This window comes from Panthera uncia, assembly GCF_023721935.1.
Source record: "Panthera uncia isolate 11264 chromosome A1 unlocalized genomic scaffold, Puncia_PCG_1.0 HiC_scaffold_17, whole genome shotgun sequence".
Classification (NCBI taxonomy): domain Eukaryota; kingdom Metazoa; phylum Chordata; class Mammalia; order Carnivora; family Felidae; genus Panthera; species Panthera uncia.
The window spans coordinates 120404402-120427613 of NW_026057577.1; the positions used below are offsets into that span (position 1 = coordinate 120404402).

General features: G+C 40.5%; 1 protein-coding gene across 6 annotated transcripts in view; it reads left to right on the plus strand.

The window, feature by feature from the left end:
* The first annotated feature begins 14063 nt into the window (after positions 1 to 14063).
* Positions 14064 to 23212, plus strand: part of PRKAA1 (protein kinase AMP-activated catalytic subunit alpha 1) — a 46243-nt gene continuing 37094 nt past the window's right edge. For all 6 annotated transcript variants that reach the window (XM_049648725.1, XM_049648728.1, XM_049648724.1 and 3 more), the window contains exon 1: positions 14064 to 14192. The gene's annotated coding sequence lies outside the window, so the exon portion shown is untranslated. The remainder of the gene's footprint in view (positions 14193 to 23212) is intronic.

Here is a 23212-nt window from a genome sequence, read left to right on the forward strand (position 1 = left end):
GCTCCTGCTGATAGAAACCGATATTGGGCTTCCTGATACAAGATCTGAAATGACAGAGCTCTGTACTTTAGGGATCTATTAAGAGTATGGTTCCTGGAGTTTGGCTGCCATCATTTGTTAGTGTGATTTTCCTAACTTCAGTGCCTCTGCTCACTGGTAAACTAGAAGGCTAATGGTAACTTTCATGTGTTTGTGAGCACAAATAGTTAAGCAAAGGTGCTTTTACAGTAGACAGCTGAAAATAATTAGGTTCAAGTTTATGAAATTGCTTTTGATCTAAAACCTATAGGTGGTCCTTGAACAACCGGTTTGAACTGTCTCAATAAATGCAGTATAGCACTACAGACATCTTCCTGATGATTTCTTCACATTATATCTAGCTTGATTGTAAGAATATGGTGTATGATACATATATAAAATGTATGTTGACTGTTAACTAGTAAAGCTTCCAGTCCATTGTTAAGTTTGGGGGGAATTGAATTTACACGTGGATTTTTGACTGCATGGTACATTTGCATGCTAACCCTCCATCGTTCACGGCTTAGCTATACTTCGGCTTGAGAGAACTGAAATGAAATAATCTGACTTGATTGCAAAGTCTTTCTGAAATCTTCCAGTGTTATTACTAGTTGGTTCCTGAATGATGGAGGGACCCATTAAGATAGGTAATGGCCAGTATAGAATAACTAGGCTTTGAGGCAAATGAGCACTGACCTGAAGACCTGTGGAATTAACTGAATACTAGGTCAGGAAAAGCATTGGTGCAAAGGGGAAGGGGGTGTGGGGACTGGTGGGCAGGGATGCATTAACAAAGGCCTGTGTGTTGGAGTATAAGGTGAGCTTACTTCATTTGCCAATGTGTGTGACCCTTAGCACAGAGTTAAGTTTTGAAAACTACTCTGGCTCCGTGGTAATTCTCCCCACAGACCATGGAAGGCACATGGACCAAATGAAACCGCCCTGATGAATTAAAAGTGATTTTAAAGCCCAGGGAGAAGCAATGGGAAAGAGATGGGGCTGGGTTGGCACATTCTGAAGAGTGCAAACAGGTGTATTCAGTTGAGTCAGTTTGCAGAAGTTCATGTCTGATGAATTGGCTGATATCCTGAGGGTTGAGGTTTGGGCAGTAGGTCCCAGTCTGACAAAAGATGCCCCACTTAATTCTATTGAGACAGTAAAAGGGACACCTGAGCCACCTAATCACCTTACTGAACTGCTGAGGAATTTGTGTTTCTTGGGCAGAGGCTACTCAGGACCAGATGAGTATCACCAACGTGTGGCTGAAATGAGAACCAGAAATACTGAGTGCCTTGTGTCATGTATTTATTTGGTCCTTTAATCACAGATAGTGTGGTTTGTCAAGAGAGGGAAGAATCTAGAGGTGTAAGTAAGCTGTGAGCAGATGAAAAGTTTCAAGTAGTAAAGTGCTAATGTAATGAGAAGTCATTGAAGGTTTTGGACCCCCCCCAGTGGCACTAAGGTTAGTTTTCATTATCAAGATAAATGTGGAAGGTGGTGATGTGGATGTCATGAGTCTTGAAGCTGGAAAATCAGGAAGCAGGTTCTGAAATGGTGTGAAAATGAGGAGTGGGCTAAGGTAGTGGCAGGACTGGCTGTGTTAGGGAGGTCTCTAACGAGAATATCTAAATCAAAGGGAGTTTCCAGCCCCCCTCCCATTTCCTTCTGTAACAGGCTGTGTGAACATTCCATGAGATCATATATGCAAAAATATTACCAGGGAGATAGGAATCTTTGATGACAGTTTTCTGGCCATGGCAAAGAGGTGATTTGTTCATTTCACTGAGGAAGTAGAGTAGTATGGAGGCAAGAGGGGAGGCAAGAGGGGGAAACACTAAACTCGGGTTTTGTTGCAACGCCTCTGGGACATCATGAAGTGTTCAGAAGGAATTGAATAAACCTGGTGGCAGTTCTAGTTAGAAGGCTAGGCTGGAGGGGCGCCTGGGTGGCTCAGTCGGGTTAGCATCCGACTTCAGCTCAGGTCATGATCTCACAGTTTTGTGAGTTCAAGCCCCGCATCGGGCACTGTGCTGACAGCTCAGAACCTGGAGCCTGCTTCAGATTCTGTGTCACCCTCTCTGCCCCTCCCATGCTCATACTCTGTCTCTCTCAATAATAAATAAAATTTTTAAAAAGGTGGCTAGACTGGAGCTCTATAGTGGAAGTAGTGAACTTAGAGTTGTGAAAGGGAACATATTTTAGGACGCCTAGGCAGCTCAGTCAGTGGGGATTCCCACTTGTAATTTCAGCTCAGGTCATGATCTTGCTGTTTGTGGGTTTGAGCCCCTCATGGGGGCTGTGCAAAGCCTGCTTGGGACTTCTCCCTCTCTGCCTCTCCCCACTCACTGTCTCAAAATAAAGAGGGGGACCTATTTTAAAGGTTAGAATGGTGAAGATAATTTCCACAGAGATGGGAGGTGATGGTGAGACCTAGTGGCCATTTAGAAATGATGGATGCAATTTCTTGACTGAGGAACTTCAGTAGCCATCCTTCAGACAGTAATGGTTGAAACTGAAAAGATACAAACTCAAAAAAAAAAAAAAGACGGTTTAGAGAGGCTCAAAGAAAGATGTGGGGAAATGTCCATATACTAGAGAGAGTAGTTCATTCATTTGTTCACCATACAATCTGTGTAGTAATGTTCATACTATGCACCTTCCATGTTAGAGGTGCAGTGGGAACAAAAACGTGGTTGAAGTTGACAGTCAACTCCAGTGTTTGCAGAATAATGAACCCATGAACTAGGACAGGGTTGAGTCAGAAAGAAAGGGGATTATTTGACAGGGCATTCGATCACCTGGCTGAGGTCAAGTAGAATGAAGTGGTGGGGGGGTTGTTTTTGAGAATGAAGATTTTAAAAATAAAGATTTCCAGATTTGGCAAAATTTGGGTTAGTGTTTACTTTCCATAAACTTTATTTCAGTAGAGTATTGAGAATAAAGCCAGTTTTCTAAGGATTCAGCAAAGATGGGCAATGAGGAATGGAGAGTTTAGTTTTAAAAAGATGCTTTTGGAAAGATACTGGAAATTCTGTGGTTTTCTTCATTTCTGTTGATGATAAAGTGCCCCTTCTCATATATCAAATACCTGTTTAGTGACCTCTGTGTGCCAGAAGTAGTTCCAGGTCCAGGAGATATGTAGAAAATGACAAAAGGACCCTGCTCTGACAGATTTCAATCGTGTGGACTAGGCTTGTGTGTGTGTGTGTGTTGGAGGTTGACCATTAGCAAGTAGGCAATTTCAGGTAGTGATAAGTGCTGTGAAGACAAAGATGCGAAAGAGAATGGGGGTGGGGATAGAGAACCCTTCTTAGAAAGGTGGTTAAGAGGGGTGCCTAGGTGGCTCAGTCGGTTAGGTATCGGACCAGCTCAGGTCGTGATCTCACGGCTCGTGGGTTTGAGTCCTGCTTTGGGCTCTGTGCTGACAGCTCAGAGCCTGGAGCCTGCTTCAGATTCTGTGTCTCCCTCTCTCTCTGCCCCTCCCTGACTAGTGCTCTCTTTCTCTCTCTCTCTCTCTCTCTTTTTTTTTTTTTTTAAAGGTGGCTAAGCTAAATGAAAAGGAGCCACCCCCGCAAAGACCAGAACAGTCATTCAGGCAGAGATTATACTCTGCCTTTTTTGAATTCTGGATTGGTTGCAAAATTTAGCTTAGGCTATAATTAGCTGAAATTTTGTAATACTGTATATTCATGTAAGAAAAGCAAAGTAACAGGGTGTCTGGTTGGCTCAGTTGGTAGGGCACATAACTATTTTTGGGTTGTGAGTTCAAGCCCCATCGTGGGTGTAGATTAATTAATTAGTTTAATTAAACTTCTTTTTAAAAATGTTAAAAAGTAAAGCATTATAGAATTGTTTTATTTCAGAGAAAGCTTTCTTTTTCACAGTACATATGGGTTATATTTAGGTTTTTTTTTTCCTCAAAACAAAAGTAGTTTGAATCATAAGAAAAGCACAGGGTAGAGACTGTCAGTAAACTTAGGAATCAAGAATGGAATCTGAAGCAAAAGTGTCCTTGTACACTAAGAGAGGGATGTTTGTCAAGGAAAATTCCATTGAAAAAATGGTTCCTGTGTATGCAAGTGGTTTGTAGAATAAGCATGGTAAGTGGATTGAGATAAAAACCTAACTTTTTGTGTCCTTTCTTTATACAGTGGGAATATGCTCCAGTGCCCCAGGATGAAGACTTGGTCTGACCCATGTATTTTTAGAGCACTCACAGATAATAAAAAAGATCTTCCAGCCATGATTAGTTGTAAAAACAGTTTTACTTCAATAAGTAAAATGTCCAATCCTTTGTAATAAATCAAAACTCAAAGATGACTTAACCTTAACTCAGTTCTTCCAGCCTGACTTCCTTTGGGCTGGATGCCAGCAGTGGAAAAGGGGGAATGGTTGCTCTGGTTTCAGCTTTCTGTATAACTCTGGGACTTGTAAACAGCAATTTTATTCCTCCCTGGACCCAGCAGAGGATTAAGCTGACTTTTACTCTCTTGGGCTCTTGGATTACCTTGGAGATTTCCTACTGATTTCCCTCTCCTGTAGTTCTCATCTCCATTCAGAATAGTCTTTTGTGACTTCTTCCTAGCCCATAGTATCCAGCTTCTTTCTCCTAGGATTTTCTGTACCTCTCAGGGCTGTATTGGCAGGATCCAAAACTATTCCATGCTGTCTCTTTCCTGAGTGGCCCACATTTGGTCCACAGGAAACATTCCCATATCCCTGACCTGACCAAATTCTGAAGTGCAGGGAGATACGGCAGCAGGCCTCTCCTGGCACACCACCAAAACAGTTGCAGGAAACACATTTCAAAGCTCTGAGTGGTCCCTTTGAAGTTCCCTTCACCATATTTAGGACTAGAAGGTAGCAACCCTTGTTTCCAAGGTTGGATTAAATACTTAAAACTCTTCAAAGGTTTTTCTTTGCCAATCTCTCCCTTGTACCCCTTTTATATCATTGATCCAAGGATTCTAAAAGCTGTGACCAGGTTTTTGGATATATTTTCTTGGGGGCGGGGGTGGGGGGTGAGAATGTGTGTCTAATTTTGGTAGTTTCCTAAAGCAAGAAAAGTCCTATTCTGGTAAAGTGTTACATTTATATAGCTCTGCACCATGAACATCGAGCAATGTAAAAAAGTATTTGGTTTGCCTTTAAAAATGTTTAAAATGATTTGAACTCCCACGTGGTCTATAGAGAAGGTAAGTCCTGGAGAGGAAAGGTCTTGAAAAACAACAACTGGTAAAATGGTATCAGAGAAAAGTCCAGCTTCCCCAAGTTAGGATAGAGGTAGTAGAGGTGGCTGAAGAGGAAGCAAACGATACTGTGCCAGGCGGCAAACGGTATTATTTCAGGAACATAATTATCTTGGGCAAATGGGAGGAATGGAGGGGTGGCATATGATCCAGCCACCTCAGAATGGACAAGGCATAGTCAGGGCAGAAACTGTCGATGCTTCCTGTGTCCCAGAGGAGCAGCCCTCAGAGAAGAGTTCCCCAGGCGAGGACACAGGAAGCGGAAAGCCTCAGAGAGAAGTACTGTCCAATTAGGGACGGCTCCTGGGAGAGACACCTCTGGGAACATCTCCTGTGAGGTAGCACAGCATTGCGCGGTGCTTTTACAGTTTCAGGAAACTTGAGACGGTGTGAAAGGACTCCTTTATTGTGGAGAGGAGAAAAGGGCATAGATTACTTGTTAAAGGCACATATTTTCTTTGGTAATAAAAATTTGACAGCAGTGAGTGTTGTTGGAATGCATTCCTTTAATGAAGACATTGCACAATGTGAGCCTTTAGCAAATTTGTCTTCATTAGTAGAACCCTTACTCATCCATGGCCTGGATGTAGAACCACTGTGCTAATCATACTAATCATATGTGATAAAGTACAGATCCAAGATACCATGCACATACATAATTTCAGCATTGGGTTAACTTGTTTAAAAGGTAAGAAGAAACCATTTTCCAGTAATCCTGATCAGAGCAAATCTGCTCTTTTCTGATCTACTCCCTCTCAAAAAGTCCTGTGACAGAATATATTATAGAGTAAAATCCTCAACAGTTAAATTTTGAACAGTTTAAAATTTTTGAATAAATTTCATATTCATTAAAGAGAGAACTTTTAAAGTCTAAATAGACTAATTATAGGTAGATTTAAAGACAGCATCACACACATTCTCCCTTCTGGGTTTTTTCAATGTCTTGAGTTTATGCTAAAATCTGTGTAGATGCAAGCACAGACAGGCATTTGGTATTTGCAAAATAAGGAAGCCACTTACTGTATCAAAACATGGTAGTTTACCACATAAATGCCAGCGGTAACATGTAGAGTGTAAAATACAAACATCCAGCAAAAATAGTTGGTATATCAGGGTTCAATGAGACAGAAATCACACAATAATCTGAACAGGAATCCTATAAGGTAAGGGATTGAGGTAATGTAGAATTGAATACAAAAATGAAAGAGAACTCTACAGAATATAGGAAGAGCAGAAATAAAGGAGCAGGCACTACCCCTAGAAGCAGAGATAAGGCACCAAAGGAAAAGGCCTCACCCCTGGAACTGAGATTCAGAAAGTAGAGCATAGCTCATTGGGTATTGGAGTGTCTTGCTGCTGGGACTTAGCTGGGAAGCCCAGTGGGATGTTGATGGAGAAGCCATTTACAGGGAGGCGTGCTGCCCAATAGCCTTCTGCTGTGAAACTGCCTGAAGGGGCTCTGAGGGAAGCTTCTGGTCATTTAGGCACCTGTGGCCATTGCAGGAGCCTGGCTCTGGAAAAATCGTAGGCCTCTTTCCCAAGTTTACCAAGAATCATTTTATTTTTAAAGATTTTAAGTAATCTCCACACCCAATATGGGGCTCAAACTTCACAACCCCGAGATCAAGAGTCACATACTCTGCCAACTGAGCCAGCCAGGCACCCCAAGAATAATTTTATTTATTTTTTTTCTGTTAATGCGCACAAGTGGTGGAGTGGGGGTAGGGGCAGAGGGAGAGAGAGAGAGAGAGAGAGAATCTGAAGATACAGGCTCCACAGTGGACTCTGATGCCAGGCTCGATCCCATGACCCTGGGATCATGACCTGAGGCAAATTCAAGAGTTGGGCACTTAACCGACTGAGCCACCCAGGTGCCTTCCCACCCCAAGAATCATTTTAATACAGCTTAGAGTTCTTTGTCAGATTTAATCTAAGTAAAATTTGTGCTGACTTGGCCAATATAAATGTCTGTAAAATATGCTAGACAGTCATTGTCTAATTTAGAAATATAATGTGAGCCACAAATGCAAACCACGTATGTAGTTTTAAATTTTCTAGCAGCCACATTTAAAAATGGAAGAAAACAGGGTGCCTGCCTGGCTCAGTCGATAGAGCATGTGACTCCTGATCTCATAATCATGAGTTTGAGCCTCATGTTGGGTGTGAGATTACTTTAAAAAAATGTAAAAAGAGGTGCCTGGGTGCCTCAATTGGTTAAGCACCTGACCCTTGATTTAGGCTCAGGTCATGATCTCACAGTTCGTGGATTCAAGCCCTGTGTCCATGCTCAGCATGGAGCCTGCTTAGAATTCTTTTCTGTCTCTCCCCCACCCACGCTCTCTCTCTCTCTCTCTCTCTCAGAATACATAAATAAACTTTTTTTTAATGTAAAAAAAGGTGAAACTAATTTTATTATATATATATTTTTTTATGTTTATTTTGAGAGAGTGAGCAAGCAAGGAAGGGGCAGAGAGAGGGAGAGAGATTTTAATATTTTTTAACAGTATGTCTAACATCATTTACCATGTAATTAGTGCAAAACTGGAGATATTTTTCATTCTTTTTTCATACCAAGTCTTCAAAATACAGTCTGTATTCTATAGTTCCAACGCATCTCAGTTCAGATGTCACATTTCAAACGTTCAATTGCTATGTGTGGCTAGGGGTTACCCTATCGGGTAGCATGAACCTTGACATCAAGTTTAGCATTTTGAGGTTGAGTGATCATTGAAGCTGTCTGAATCAGAAATAGTGTTGGGGGCACCTGGTGGCTTAGCAGTTAAGCATCCGACTCTTCATTTTGGCTCAGGTCATGATCTCACGGTTTGTGAGTTTGAACCCCACATTGGGCTCCATGCTGACAGCGAGAGCCTGCTTGGGATTCTCTCTCCCTTTCTCTCTGCCCCTCCCCCACTCTCTCTCTTTCTCTCAAAATAAATAAACTTAAAAAAAATGGTGCTGCATTCACCATGTAAATCTATAGGTAAAATCAAAACATTCAAAAGTTACTACCTTTTAGGTCAATTAAGCCCAGCTTTTTACCTGTAAATTGGTAAAAATAAATAAGTAAGTAAGTAAATAGATAAATAAATAAAATGTTGTGCCTACCTAATCATGTTGTTGTTGCAAAGTGTTGCTATGAGAACAAAATGAGATAGTACATAGAAGTTATCAGCCCAGTGCCTGGTAAAAGTTTGATAAATGTTAGTGGTCATTATTATTACTATCTAGGTATCATTCCTGGATAAGGGATATCACTTTGATAATAGCAGAAAGTCAGAAAGAACCCTATAAAGACAACATGTATCTAGGTGAATCTACTACAGTCAATGATCTATGCTATATTAGACTCTATAGCACTGTGGGCTCAGAAATTTGATTTGATCAGAACAATGAGCATGGCTTATCTCTCAGGTGAAGCTCATATTAACCAAGTAACCAAGATGACCATATATCCAACAAACTTGTTTTTAACCTTCTGTCTACAAAAGTAAACTGAAAACTGTCTTTGTGCCAGACGCTGATCTAGGCATTGGGGATATATCAGTGAACCAAGAGGGGAAGGCAGGAAAATGGTCATGGATAAGCCTAAGTCATGTTTAAAACAAAATGACCATCAACTCTTATTATCTAGGTAGGGGTAGGTTAACCATTTGGGAATTATTTCTGATTAAGGATCAGCTATTTGGCGAAGATGCAGTTGAAAGGCAGAGGGAGCAGACAAGGCATGATCCCGAGATATCTACTACATGAGCTCAGGTTCAATCTCAAGGTCATACATTCACCATTTACTCAATTTCTCCACCACACCATGCACTTCACCTGCCTTCATGGTTAATCAGCAAAATTGTTTGAAAATTGGTTTGCCAACTTATCAAAAATATAACTGTCAAAAGGGTAGAATGCTCTGGAAGTCTCAACAAACACTTTCTTCAACTCTGAAAGAGCATTCTTATCTTTCTGTTCTTGAGAAAGCACCTTTCCATAGCTTCCATGAACTGACCAAAGAAGAAAGCAGGAAATCCTTGTTTTAACAAAGAGCTAGTAGGCTGAAAGACATGGTTTAAGATCAGATGCAGGGCCTTGGAACACAGCCAAGATAGTCCAATTCATTCCACTCTAAGGCCAACCCAAGTGGGTCTGGACCTGAAAGCAGACGCAATTACTAGGGAAAAGTGTGAGGAAACACTGATCCAACATTCCCAGTTCTAAACATGTATACTACCCAAGCACTATCACAAGGGCACAAAGTTCTATGCCCACGGGCATTTATTATTGCATTATTTATAATATATACTTTAAAAACCTAAGTCCCCTAAGTAGAGGTTGAGTTAAATAAATTAGAGTACATTCTTACAATGGAATAGAAATGCAATTGTTAAACACACACACACACAAGGCCTCACTATAAAGCTACAGTAGTCAAAGTAGTGTAGTACTCGTATAAGAACAGATATAAATAAGTAGAACATATCAGAGTCCACAAATAGGCCCACACATATATGGTAAATTGATTTTTAAAAGAGGTGCCAAGGTAATTCAACGGAGAAAGAATAGTCTTTTCAGCAAATGGTCATGGAACAATTGGACGTCCATATGCCAAATTTTTTTTTTAAATAAAAAGAATCTCAAGCCATACCTTATACTATGAAATCAAGATGGATCATATGTAAAACCTAAAACTACCCAATACTATGAAAAAACACCAGGAGAAGATCTTTGTGAACTTGGGTTAGGCAAAAATTCCTTAGATATGACATAAAGAGCACAACCTACAAAACAAAAAACTGGTAAATTGGACTTCATCAAAACTAAACATTCCTGTTCTCCAAAAGAAGTAATTAAAAAATAAATAAAAAGACCAGACATGAGCTTGAAGAAAATATATGCAAAACATATATGACAAATGACTTGTATTTAGAAGAAGTGAGTAATTAAAAAAATAAATTTCCCATTTTTTAAAATGGGCAAAAGAATCAGACAGTTCACCAAAGAATAATTAAGTATGACAAATAAACACACGAAAAGATGCTCAACACCATTAGTCGTCAGGGAGATGCACATTAAAACCACAATGACATAGCACCACATATCTACTAGAGTGGCTAAAATGAAAAGCAAATAAATAAAAAATGATAATATCAAGTGCTAATAAATGCTTGTACGTTGCTGGTGGAATTGAAAAATGGTATAGCCATTTTGGAAAACAATCTGGCTGCTTCTTATAAAGTTACACATATACCTACCGTGCAACCCCAGCAATCTGACTCTTGAGTATTGTATGCTAATGTGCATAGCAGGCTATTCCTGCTCTCCGAACTGAAACAACGCAAACAGAACAGCACGACTGGAGAATAGGTAAATACATTTTGCTATATGCACATAATGGGATACTATTAAGTAATAAGTAGCAATAAGCTACTGACACATGACACAACCTGGATAAATCTCCAAAGGGTTATGCTAAGTGAAAGAAGCTGGATGCAAAAGTCTATATATTGTATGATTTTCTTTGTATGGCATTCTGGGAAAGGCAAAATTATGTGGCCAGAAATCAAAAGGGCATGAAGGAATTTTAGGGGGTGGTGGAGGTATTCTATATTTTAACGGTGGTGGTGGTTACTGTATATATATTTTTTTCAAAACTCATTGAATTCTACACCTACAAAAAGGTGAATTTTATTAAATGCCAATCATACTTGAATAAACGTGTTTAAAAATAAAAAGAAGGAAGGTCAGAAGACAATGGAGCAGTATCTTCAAAATTCTCAAGGAAACTCTCAAAGTTAAAACCCTATATCCAATCAAACTACCAAGTGTGAAGGTAGAATAAAGGCATTTTCAAATACATAAGCTCTCAGAAAAATTTACTTCCCTGTGCCTTTTTCTTAAAGATACTGGTGGAATAGATTTCACACAAACCAGGGAAAACAGAAACAAAAACAGGCGAAAAAAAAAAAAAAAAAAAAAAAAAGGAAACCATTGTTTTGTATACATGAAACAATTTAAGTCCAACACAGGACAAAGGTAAAGGGACTCTCTAGGAAGATGGTGAAGGGGGATTCTTGGGTGATAACTCTGACACATGTGTAGAAGGCAAATAAGGTAAGAAAGCTCTGTCTAGGAGAGTTGTGTTCAAGAAGATCAAACTAATAATATATATCACACATGTTTTAATGTCTTAAGAGATTTTAGGCAATTGGAATGGGGTTGAATTGATGATAAGTACATAGAAAACTAAGCAAGTAAAAAACATGACAAAGCATTAATTAATACTTTCTGCATGTCATACATTTCATGCATATTATTTAAAAAAATTTTTTTTAATATTTATTTTTGAGAGACAGAGAGACAAAGGGTGAGTGGGAGAGGGGCAGAGAGAGAGACACACACTCACAGAATCTGAAGCAGGCTTCAGGCTCTGAGCTGTCAGCACAGAGCCCGATGCGGGGCTCGAACCCACGAGCCGTGAGATCAGGACCTGAGCCGAAGTCGGGCGCTTAACCAACTGAGCCACACAGTGCCCCCACTTCATGCATTTTAATGTCCTGAGAAAATATTTTAGACAATTGGTAGAGAGTTTGGGTTGAATTTATGATAATATATAGAAATCTAACCAAGAAAAAAACATGACAAAATATTAGTTCCAGACAAAACAGTCTTCTACTAAAGGTCTGTAATCAAATAAGACACCTAGAAGATTCTCCAAGGAAGGATTTCATAGAGTCAAGTAATCTAGAACCATTTCAGTAAAAATAAAACATGCTAGATTTAGACCAAATGCCTAACACAAACAGAACAAAATTCCCACATAAAACCATCTTAATTTCTGAAATTAAAAGTTCTACACATTTTTCCTTTTTGAGAGAGAGAGAAAGCATGAGCGCGTGCAGGGGCAGAGCGAGAGGGAGAATCTTTTTTTTTTTTTTTAATGTTTATTTATTTTTGAGAGAGACAGAGTGTAAGCAGGAGGAGGGGCAGAGAGAGGGAGACATAGAACTCAAAGTAGGTTTTGGGTTGTCAGCACAAAGCCCAATGTGGGGGCTCAAACTCACAAACTGTGAGATCATGACCTGAGCCGATGTAGGATGCCCAACCGACTAAGCCCCCCAGGTGTCCCAAGGGAGAGAGAATCTTAAGCAGGCTCCACACCCAGCACAGAGCCCAATGTTGGGTTCGATCTCAGGACTGTGAGATCATGACTCGAGCCGAAATCAAGAGTTGGATGCTAAGTCTACTAAGCCACCCAGGCGCCCCTCCACACATTTTGTAATGTACTTGAATCTGTGCTTTACTTTATATAAGAAAAATAATATATATAAAGAATATGAGAATTAAATTAGTAATACCATGTACTGATTACATATATAAGGAATAATATTCCTTACTAAAACAGAAAAAAAATCAGGTCTTGAACTCTTTTCTTTCCTCCATAGTTACTGAGGAAACCACCAAAGCTAAATAACAGCGTGCATCTATCTATCTACCTATCTAATCTCTTCTTGATACAGTCACCATAACTTTTAGCAAAGCTGTACCATTGTAAGATTCTTTTAAAAAGTATAAGATATTTTAAATATCTGAAGAAAATATTTTAGAATGGAGACCTATCTTAGATTTTTAACCATTTTATATTTTCCTTACTTCAAAAGCATTTAAGGGTGACAGAAAAGATAGAAATAAAACTCATATGGTTATTGCTAAGTGAAAGTAGCCAAGTCTGGAAAGACCCCATGCTATATGATTCCAATTAGACGACATTCTGAAAAGGGCGAAATGATAGAAACAGGAAAAAGTGGACAGAGTTGAATACAGGAAGCACAAGGGATTTTTAGGGTGGTGAAAATATCCTTTTTCTTGTTTTGTTTTGTTTATTTTTGATAGAGAGAGAGACAGAGCATGAGTAGGGGAGGGGCAGAGAAAGAGGGAGACACAGAATCTGAAGCAGGCTTCCGGCTCTGAACTGTCAGCACAGAGCCCGACACAGGGTTCAACTCCATGAACTGCAGGATCATGACCTGAGCCAAAGTCAGACACTTAACAGATTGAGCCAACCATGCACCTCAAGTATGGTGAAAATATTCTGATACCTTAATATTGGGATACATGGCATTGAACCCAAACCCACAGAACTCTATAGCTGGAAGTGAACCTTAATGTATGCAAATTTTAAAAAGTCACTTGCAAGGTTGTGGTGTAAGGCCAAATATTAAGTCTCAATATTATATGTTGCCTTGACATCCGGTAATATTGAGAGGGCCTCAAATGGCCCAGCTCTAAGTTCCCCTCTCCATTCTGCTCCCACAGAGAAGTTTCTGTAGCCAAACAACCCTCGTTACCAAGAGGCCAGGCACAGTTAGTGCTAATCCCTGACTAGTGGGTTCAGTTCCCTGTCAGCTTGTAGAATTATTCAAACAACTAATCACATTCTTCATAGGAACCAGGAGGCACCCCACCCTCGTGATACTATAAGGACTGCCTTCTGAAGCTACTGGTTGTTCATTCTGTTCCTGAGTGCAACCTCTGTGTGGCCCAAATGGTATGTGGTGCCCCCCTCCGCTAGGCTGTGCATACAAGTGACCAATAGACTGCTGTTGACACATCTGTCTTGTGTTGGGTGTTGTGTGTTTGGCCATCTCCATAACCCAAAGGAGGGAATTTCTCCCTCCCCAACATGGTGCATAGGAGATTAAAACAAACGCCAGAGCGTCCCAGGAAGGAATGCAAATTGTGACAACATAATCTCCTGGTATTATGCGTGTATGAAATGACCTCACTGAAGGGGGTGGAGGGAAAAGGTGCTTACCTAAGGAAATGGTGGAGTCCAGACTAGGACTTGGAAATGAAGGGAGTCTATACGACTAAAGACAAAAGGAACTGCACACAAGCACTGGACTCAAGTTGATACAGTTGTTATCCACAGGGGTAAGGTTAACAATTCTGATACTTCCATAAATATATATGCTACTCCAGCTGAGCAATTAAGTAAATGGATGTTAAGTAATGGAAGCTAGGTTCTCACTGTTGGAGCGGGAATTTATAGGTAAGCAAAGGGAAGAAGATAGGATAACCTATGCAGTAACGAATTAGAGTTGGTTGTATGAAATCATGGTTAGCTTATTACGGAGAGGGGCAGTTCTACATATAGAATTATTTAGAGATATGGGTATATTTATTGGTTAGTATATACACATATATTTCCTTGCTCTGTCAGCTGAGAGGTTCTAGAAGCAATGACACACCACACACCAAATCTTGTGTTCTAATACCACTTTCCAAAAAAGGTAATCAGGACACCTTGGAGAAATGGCTGATCCTAGCACTGGGGCAGGAAATATACAAGATGAGCCTGCAGCATCTTGTAGTGCCAGAAAGTAAGAAAGTAGTAAACAAAAAAAGCAATAAAGGCTACATTGATGGAGGTATGTCAAAAGGACACAGGAGCCAACTGAAAAAGCACCCACTGACCAAAGCTGGAACAATTTGAGCAATAAAATGAAGGAGTATTGGATTATAACCCAGTTATAAAATAAATATTCATGAGTCTACACTGCTATAAATAAATTATTGAATAAATGAGTGAATGAATGAATGAATGAATGGGAGACAAGAGGGAAATCTCCTGCGGAGAATTCCAAATAATTTATGTAGATAGCATACTGTGAAGGAGTGGAAGCATAACTCTCCAACCCTTAAATGTGGGATGTGGTTAGTGATTTCCTTCCAAAGAATACAGAAAGGAGTACAGTATGGAAAGGAGGGAAAAGAGAGTAACTCTAGAGAAACCTGACAAATACAACCTTTGGCAGGTAATTAAAGTCAACATCAACAATGATGAACAAATCATGTGGATAGTATGAACACTTGATATACTGTGATTAAAATGGACCATTGTCTTTGTTCTTCCTCCCAAACCCATAACACCAGTCTAGCCATAAGGAAAACACCAAATTCCACAAAAGGCATTCTACAAAATGTCTGACTAATACACCTCAATAATGTCAAGGTCATCAAAACCCGGAATACCTGAGAAAACCAGAAATACTTGTCACGGCCAAGAGAAGCCGAAGCGGACATGATAATTAAATGTAATGTGGTATTCTGGATTTTGGAACAGAAAAAGAGCATTAGGTAAAAATTAAGGAAATTGTGGACTTGAGTTAATGATAACATATCAGCATTGGTTCATTAATTGTTACAAATGTAAGGTGTTGGTAATAGTAGAAACTCACTGTGGAGTTTATGAAAACTCTGTACTATCTTTACATATTTTCTGTAATGTTAAAGCTGTTCTAAAAAATAAAGTCTACTAGGGCACCTGGCTGGCTCAGTCAGTTCAGCATCTGACTCTTGATTTGGGCTCAGGTCATGATCCCAGAGCCATAGGATCAAACCCCACAGCTCCACGCTGGCCATGGGCCTACTTAACATTTCTCTCCCTCTGCCCCTCTCCCTGTCTCACATGCATGTGCACTCTCTCTCGCAAATAAATATATAAGTAAATAAATAAATAAAATCTACTAGAGGCACGTGACTGGCTCAGTCAGAGGAGTGTAGAGCTCTTCATTTCAGGGTACTGAGTTTGAGCCCCACATTGGGTGTAGAGATTACTTAAATAAACTTAAAAAATTTTTTGTTTAAAAACTACTCATGTCTCTGGAGGCAAGGAAAATAAAAGCAAAAATGAACTACTGGGACCTCATCAAGGTAAAAACTTCTGCACACCAAAGGAAACAATCAACAAAACTAAAAGGCAACCAACAGAATGGGAGAAGATATTTGCAAATGACATATTGGATAAAGGGTTAGTATCCAAAATCTATAAAGAACTTGTCAAAGTCAACGCCCAAAAAAAAATTATTTAGTGAAGAAATGGGCAGAAGACATGAATACTTTTCCAAAGAAGACATCCAGATGGCTAACAGACACATGAAAAGATGCTCCACATCACTCATCATCAGGGAAATACAAATCAAAAACGACAATGAGATACCATCTCACACCTGTCAGAATGGTTAAAATTAACAACTCAGGAAACAACAGATGTTGGTAAGGATGCAGAGAAAAGGGAACACTCTTGCACTGTTTGTGGGAATGCAAACTGGTGCAGCCACTCTGGAAAATAGTATGGAGGTTCTTCAAAAAATTAAAAATAGAACTACCCTATGACCCAGCAATTGTACTATTTGGAATTTATCCAAAGGATACAGGAGTGCTGATTCAAAGGGGCACATGTACCCCAATATTTATAGCAGTGCTATCAACAATAGCCAAACTATGGAAAGAACTCAAATGTCCATCGATGGATGAATGGATAAAGAAGATGTGGTATATATATATATATATATATATATATATATATATATATATGCAATGGAATATTACTTGGCAATCAAAAAGAAAGAAATCTTACTATTTGCAACAATGTGGATGGAACTAGAGTGTATTATGCTATGCAAAATAAATCAGAGAAAGACAAGTATCACATGATTTCACTCATGTGGAATTTAAGAAACATACCAGATGAACATAGGGGAAGGGAAGGAAAAATAAGATAAAAGCAGAGGCAAGCAAACCATAAGAGACTTTTAAATACAGAGAACAAACTGAGGGCTGCTGGAGGGGAGATGGGTGGGGGGGAGGGGCTAAATGGATGATGGGCATTAAGGAGGGCACTTGTTGGGATGAGCCCTGGGTCTTATATGTAAGTGGTGAATCACTGGATTCTACTCCTGAAGCCAAGACTACACTGTATGTCAACTAACCTGAATTTAAATAAATAAATTAAAAAAAAAAATAAGATTCTATCAACCACATTTTATAGCTTTAAAAAAAATCTAAAAAAAGCATCTGGGGAGCCTAAAGAGTAATATTTCCCTGAAAGTAAAGAATAAATAACCGAAGAATAAGGCACACAGGGGAAATATGTGTTATGACATATGACAAATATGACAAGCCCAGGTATGAGGTTAGAACGCTAAAGTGCACACCTTTAGTAACTATCTTTGTTAGAGGCAGGCTGTAAATCTGGACAAGCAGAAGTGAAGAGGCTTTGTATGTCTGCTTCTTATCGCATCCCTTACGTTCTTACACTACATCTGCACTGAGGACAGGTTGGTAGCACAAGATTAGAGGGATCTAAGCTGGGCAGCTGCACAGGACTCAGTCTGTAAGGGATACTGCACATCTCTGGGGTGCCAAGACATCACTCAAACTTTTGTCTATCTGAGCGCTTCTTGGAAAGGGATGGTGAAAAAGAACTACTTTGATAAATTACTTGGGGTGGGAGAAGACCCCCACCCTACAGAATGTGTGCTTGGTCGGTCTGTTGACTGCTAAGAAGTGAGGGTCTGGGAACGGCAGTGTCTTTGCTCCCTGGAACATTGTTCCAGCAATCTTCTATTTTGTACCCTTCCACTTAGGTGAATGTTCAACAAAAAAAATTTTTTTTAAGATTTTATTATTTTTTTAAGTAATCTCTACATCCATCATGGGGCTGGAGCTCACAATTCCAAGATCAAGAGTGGCACGCTTTTCTGACTGAGCCAGCTAGGTGCCCCAATGTCAAATATATTTTTAAAGAATATCGTTTTGAGGGGAGCCAAATGAGTAGTCTGAATGGAGAGCCAAATTATTAGCCCATTCAAGATATCCAAGTGTTTATCAGCTCCTTGTATTAGCAAATTGAGTAAAAACAAGTCTAATAGTGACCAAAAACAGGACAGTCCAATTATCTCTTTCTCTCTCCCTAATATTCCCAAGGATATTATTTCCCTTAACTGATAAGAATAGGGCAACAAAGTTTGGAGTTACATTTTTTGGTGAATGAATGCACTTTATGCTGCTGATCATGAATAGATCCACACGCCTGGTACTCAAGAGAATCAACTTGGAGGTGGGCAGGGCTGATGTTTTCTCATTAATAGTAAGTAATCCAACAAGGATCAACCAACCACCTGTACATAGAGATGGGCCAAGTGAGTCCTTGCAAAGAGTACCAAGATTTTCCCTAGAAAACTGTTCTGGGCCTTTATCTACAAGGGTAACTGAAGCTTAAAATTTCTCATGAGAGAGACATTTTTGCCTAAAAAGTTTCTAACTAGGAGTTAGGAATCATCTACCCTACATAAACGGGATAATTATCCACAAACTAATTTTAATCACTGTAACTTCTTGGGAGCTTCTAATATAAATTGACTGCTCTTCTTTCTGTCTCTCCCATAGGCTTATATTGCTTCTGGAGCCTTGTAATTATCTATATTCTATCTTAGTAAGTCTTCTGTCCTTAGATCTCTTAATTCTACAAACTGGGGAGATCTCTGTCATACTCATTGCCCTACTTCATCTGCCATTTGTTTAGTGATGACACCCCATCTATATCTCTAGACTGACCTTTCTTTGCAGTAATAGGCATACATTACCAGTATCACCCTGGATATCTTTACCTGAATGTCTTTGGATGCCCTAATGTTACAAATAGAATTGTAACATCCCAGTCCCCTAATAATCCCTCCAGAAGCCTAGGAGGTAACTAAGATTCCTTCCTTATCCTCTCTGTCCACACCAATCTCTCTGTACATTGCTCATTTCATGTCTACATGTGTCTGGAGTTTTCCCCTTTTCATAATAGTGCCTATCTCATCACTTCTTCACCAGATAATCACCAATTCTACTGTTTTATCACCACTTTGGTCTTGCTCTTTTCCAATCCATCCTCCACACTGAATTCAGACTTTACAATTTTTTTCTAACAGTTAAAGTTTTCGACTCTGTAATGTATGCATAAGGTTCAAAAACAAAAAGTTGAGAAGGGTATGGAGGGAAAAGGGTGCCCCTTACACCTGACTTCTTGGTCACCCTCCTACCAAAGGTACAGATAGCCATCAATTTCTTTGGTAAAGAAAGTAATTCTAAAATGCATCTACTTCACATCTTCTGTGCCTCATCATAATGTCCAAATTGAGAAGTGCAAATGAGGTCTTTCAGGATTTACTCCTGTTTCTCTTTTGTTTCTTCTAGTAAGTCCCTCTGTACATGTCGATTTCATCCCCTGTAACTACTTTGTTCTTCTCCAAAAGCCTAAGGCTTCTTTCCGTCTGTGATTTTACTTATGCTCTTCCCCCTACCTGGGATCCCCATGCTCCCCCACACAACGCCACCCTTCTTTGAGTGTAGTGCAATATCCCTTACTATTCCCCTAACTATATTCAGGCTGAAGCCTTTGTGAACCTGCAAAGATAAAGGTTATGTATGCCTTCCCTTGATGAAACTCTTTTGAAAGGACCATATACAGGGGCACCTGGCTGGCTCAGTTGGTGGAGCGACTCTTGATCTTGGGGTTGTGAGTTTAAGCTCTATGTTGGGTGTAGAGATTACTTAAAAATAAAATCTTTGGGGTGCCTGGGTGGCTCAGTTGGTTAAATGACTGACTCTTGATTTCAGCTCAGGTCACAATCTCACAGCCAAGAGACAGAGCCCCGCATCAGGCTCTGTGTTGAGGGTGGGGCCTGCTTAAGATTCTCTTTCTCCCTCTCTCCCTCTGCTCCTTCCCCGTTTGCGTGTGCACATACACGCTCTCTCTCAAAATAACCCCAAAAAAACCTTTTTAAAAAAGAAATATATGTATGTGTTTTTATTATAGCACCTATCACATTGCCTTGTTGAAGGCAGTACAGTGTTCCTTTGTTTTTTGAGTCCTCAGAGTTTAGCAAACTAATACCTAGTTGTTATTGAATATTAGTTACAGTATAACTACAAGTAAACTAAGGACATATTAGGCTGCATTAATAGAAGTGTGGTCTTAGAATTTTTATTTCTGGCTATCATATTCACTTTTTAATTTTTAATTTTAATTAATTTTAATGTTTGTTTGTTTGCTTATTTGTTTATTTTGAGAGAAAGAGAGAGCGTGCGCAGGGGAGGGGCAAGAGAGAGGGAGACATAGACTCTGAAGCAGGATCCAGGTTCTGGGCCGGCAGCACAGAGCCCGATGTGGGGCTTGAACCCACGAACCGTGAGATCATGACCTAAGCCGAAGACAGACGCTTAACTGACTGAGCCACCCAGGCCCCCCCTGGCCACCATATTTAGAGAAAGAGATTGAAGAAGTGTAATATCCACCTGACAGTGTATGGTTTACTAACACTGTGATGGCCTTAAGAAAAGACCAAGAGAATGCACAGCTCCCTTAGACTCCCCAAAGTGCCAAAAAGGAAACAGTCGACAATTACTTAGCTTCCTTATACCAGCGGTTCTCCACCGTGGTGTTGGGTCATTGTGGTGTGTCTTCATCAGTGCCGAGATGTATGCAACTTGTTTGTACTAATAAAAGCTGAAGTACTGAAATCGGAAAACAATTTACTTTTCCCTCCCTCTTAAACTAGTGCGGAATCAAGGTTGCTCCTGTAAAGTCACTCCTGTCCACTTATATTCCAATATACTCTGCTGACAATAGGGGCAGAGTTACAACTGATGGGTTTGGAAACTGGGGGTGAGCCACAGTTTGCCTTATCTTCACTTCTACCCTGTGACAATGTTGATTGAGCATGTGAATATTATCTGTCTTGGGTGGGAGAAATATAGAGAACTGTTACCCTAGACTATGAGCTCAAGGGTAGGGGCCACGGATTTTCATTTTGTATTTATCCACCGTGTGGCAGTGCTTGAAGAAAGAAAGGAGGAGGGTTTGTGGATGGATCAATGGGAGAATCAAAGGAAGAGAGGGTGGAAGAAAAGGTGACAAAAAACTTTTTAAAAGGAATGAAGGAAAGAGAAAAACCAAAGGATTAAAGGAGACTTATTATTTACTTTCTTAGAAACTTAACTGAATTCAGTGTTTAACTCAACATAAGGAAAGAAAAAAAAAACAAAAAAACAACAACCCAGCAATAAAAGCTGCTTAAACAGAGACTATGGGAGACCAAATAAGGTGACCTCTAAGTTCCTGTTCGATTCTTTGATCTAAGATGTTAGGTTTTTTTTCCCCAACAATGCTTTTGAGTAAACAGTGGCATTTAATGAATATTTATTAAATAAAATTATAATCTAAAACATTATAGCAGAAACAAACTGATTTTTCTGTTAAAAAAAAGGTTTGTATTACTTTTTTAATTGGGTTTTCATAGTTTTGTGGAGATTGACAATTGGTTTGCAAAATTCAGCTTCAGTTTGCTCCCTTGTAAGATCCTCTGTGGCTTAACCACAAAGGGCTGAGGTACTTTGTGATTTTTTTCTTTTAGGTTAAAAGAAATAACAGAATTTTGCTAGGCTGAATTCTAGACATGATGCAAATTTAAAGTAATTTAAGATGATATCTCAGGGTAGGGGATTAAAGTTTTTTGGTGTGTGTGTGTGTGTGTGTGTGTTTTCCCTGAGAGAATCCAGCAAACTATTTCTGCTTTGTAAAGATCCAAAATGTCTGAGCTGCAGAAACTCACAAGGCAAACAAGTAAAGGTGAAGAAACCAGACAGCAAAAATTACAACTGTGACCACTGCCCACCCCACAAATATGTCATAGTCAAAGACTTCTTCTTAAGTTTCTGGCCCATCAGAATATGTACTGTCCATAAAAATTTATCCAAGGCTAGTTGTTAACTATTCTGTTTATCTGATCTAAGCTTAAGCTTTTGCTTCTTCTGCGGTGCCTCGGTTGGAACAAAGCCGTGCTTAATGCATGTTACTTTGATTTCATAAATAGCATATAAAAATCTGAGGAACCGGGTAGCTTTGGTTAGGAAGAAAAAGGATAACATTTTTAGTCTTACTTTTTTATATTATTTTCTTGAAGAGCTCAACTCTTTGCCCACTGACACTGGCCCAAATGCTATGACTCTGCAAAATTGAGATATCTTGTTTTTTTAGACATTTGATTTTGCCCGTGTCAGCAGAATACAACTGAGTAGTGAACTGGCTTAACAATTTTAATATGAATAAGCATACTTTCTCTACTTCCTCTGTGATATGGCACGATCACGTCTGTATAGATAATAGAGTAAATTTTACTCATTGCAGGTACAATACATATTTGTCGACTGATCTGGTTGATGCAACTGTAAGCCTTTTTTCAGTTCAGAGTCTACATTTTACCGACACCCGAAAAATATTAATTCCTATGTCTGTAACATCCCATTGCTGAGCAAACACACATTCACAATATTCGCAACCTAATCCCTTCCAACAGAGCTTGCTTTGGGGAAGGAAATTTCAGAAAAAGCATCCAGAAGGAGGAAAGACCAACAACGCTACTTGAGCTGTCGAGGTGCCCAGTAACAACTTACTGGTTTAAAGTAACAACAACAACAACAAAGAGCAAGGGGAGGTGGGTGGAGAAACGGGAAACTCCATCAAAGATGCAACTGACAACTCCCAGCGGCTTTTAGATTCCATCCGAACAGGAAAAATGAAAAGGTTAGAAAGCAGTGGCAGGGCGGTGTCCCCTGCCATGTTTCAATTCACGCTGCGCTAGTAACGAGCCACGCAACTGCTTCACCAGGGCGGGCTTCCTCAGTGCCCAACTCTCCCCTCGGAATCACGAGGAGATCGGTCCCCCTGCCCAGGAGGAACGACCGGGGGAGACCGCTGCCGGCACAAACTCCGCCGCGGAGCCGAGGGGCTGCCGCCCGCCCCTGCAGCTCAGGAGGCCCTCGCCCGCGCGCAGGTGGGCGGGCGCCCCAGGCCCAAACGAAGCCGCGCGAGGCAGGGGGTCCCGGCGGCCCTCGCAGCGACCCCCGCCCGCCCCGCCAGGGGGAGCGTCTGTGCCCGACGGCCGGCGGCGGGGACCCGGCGGGCGGCGCTGGGCGGCGGCCCCGCGGCGCGGCTGCCCTCCCGCGTCCCCACCCCCCGGTGCAGTACGCCCCGGCGCGGCCCTGCCCGCCCCCTTCCCCCCCCCCCCCCGCCCCCGGCCCCCGCCCCGTTCCTCGGGGAACGAGGCGACAGGCGGGGAGGG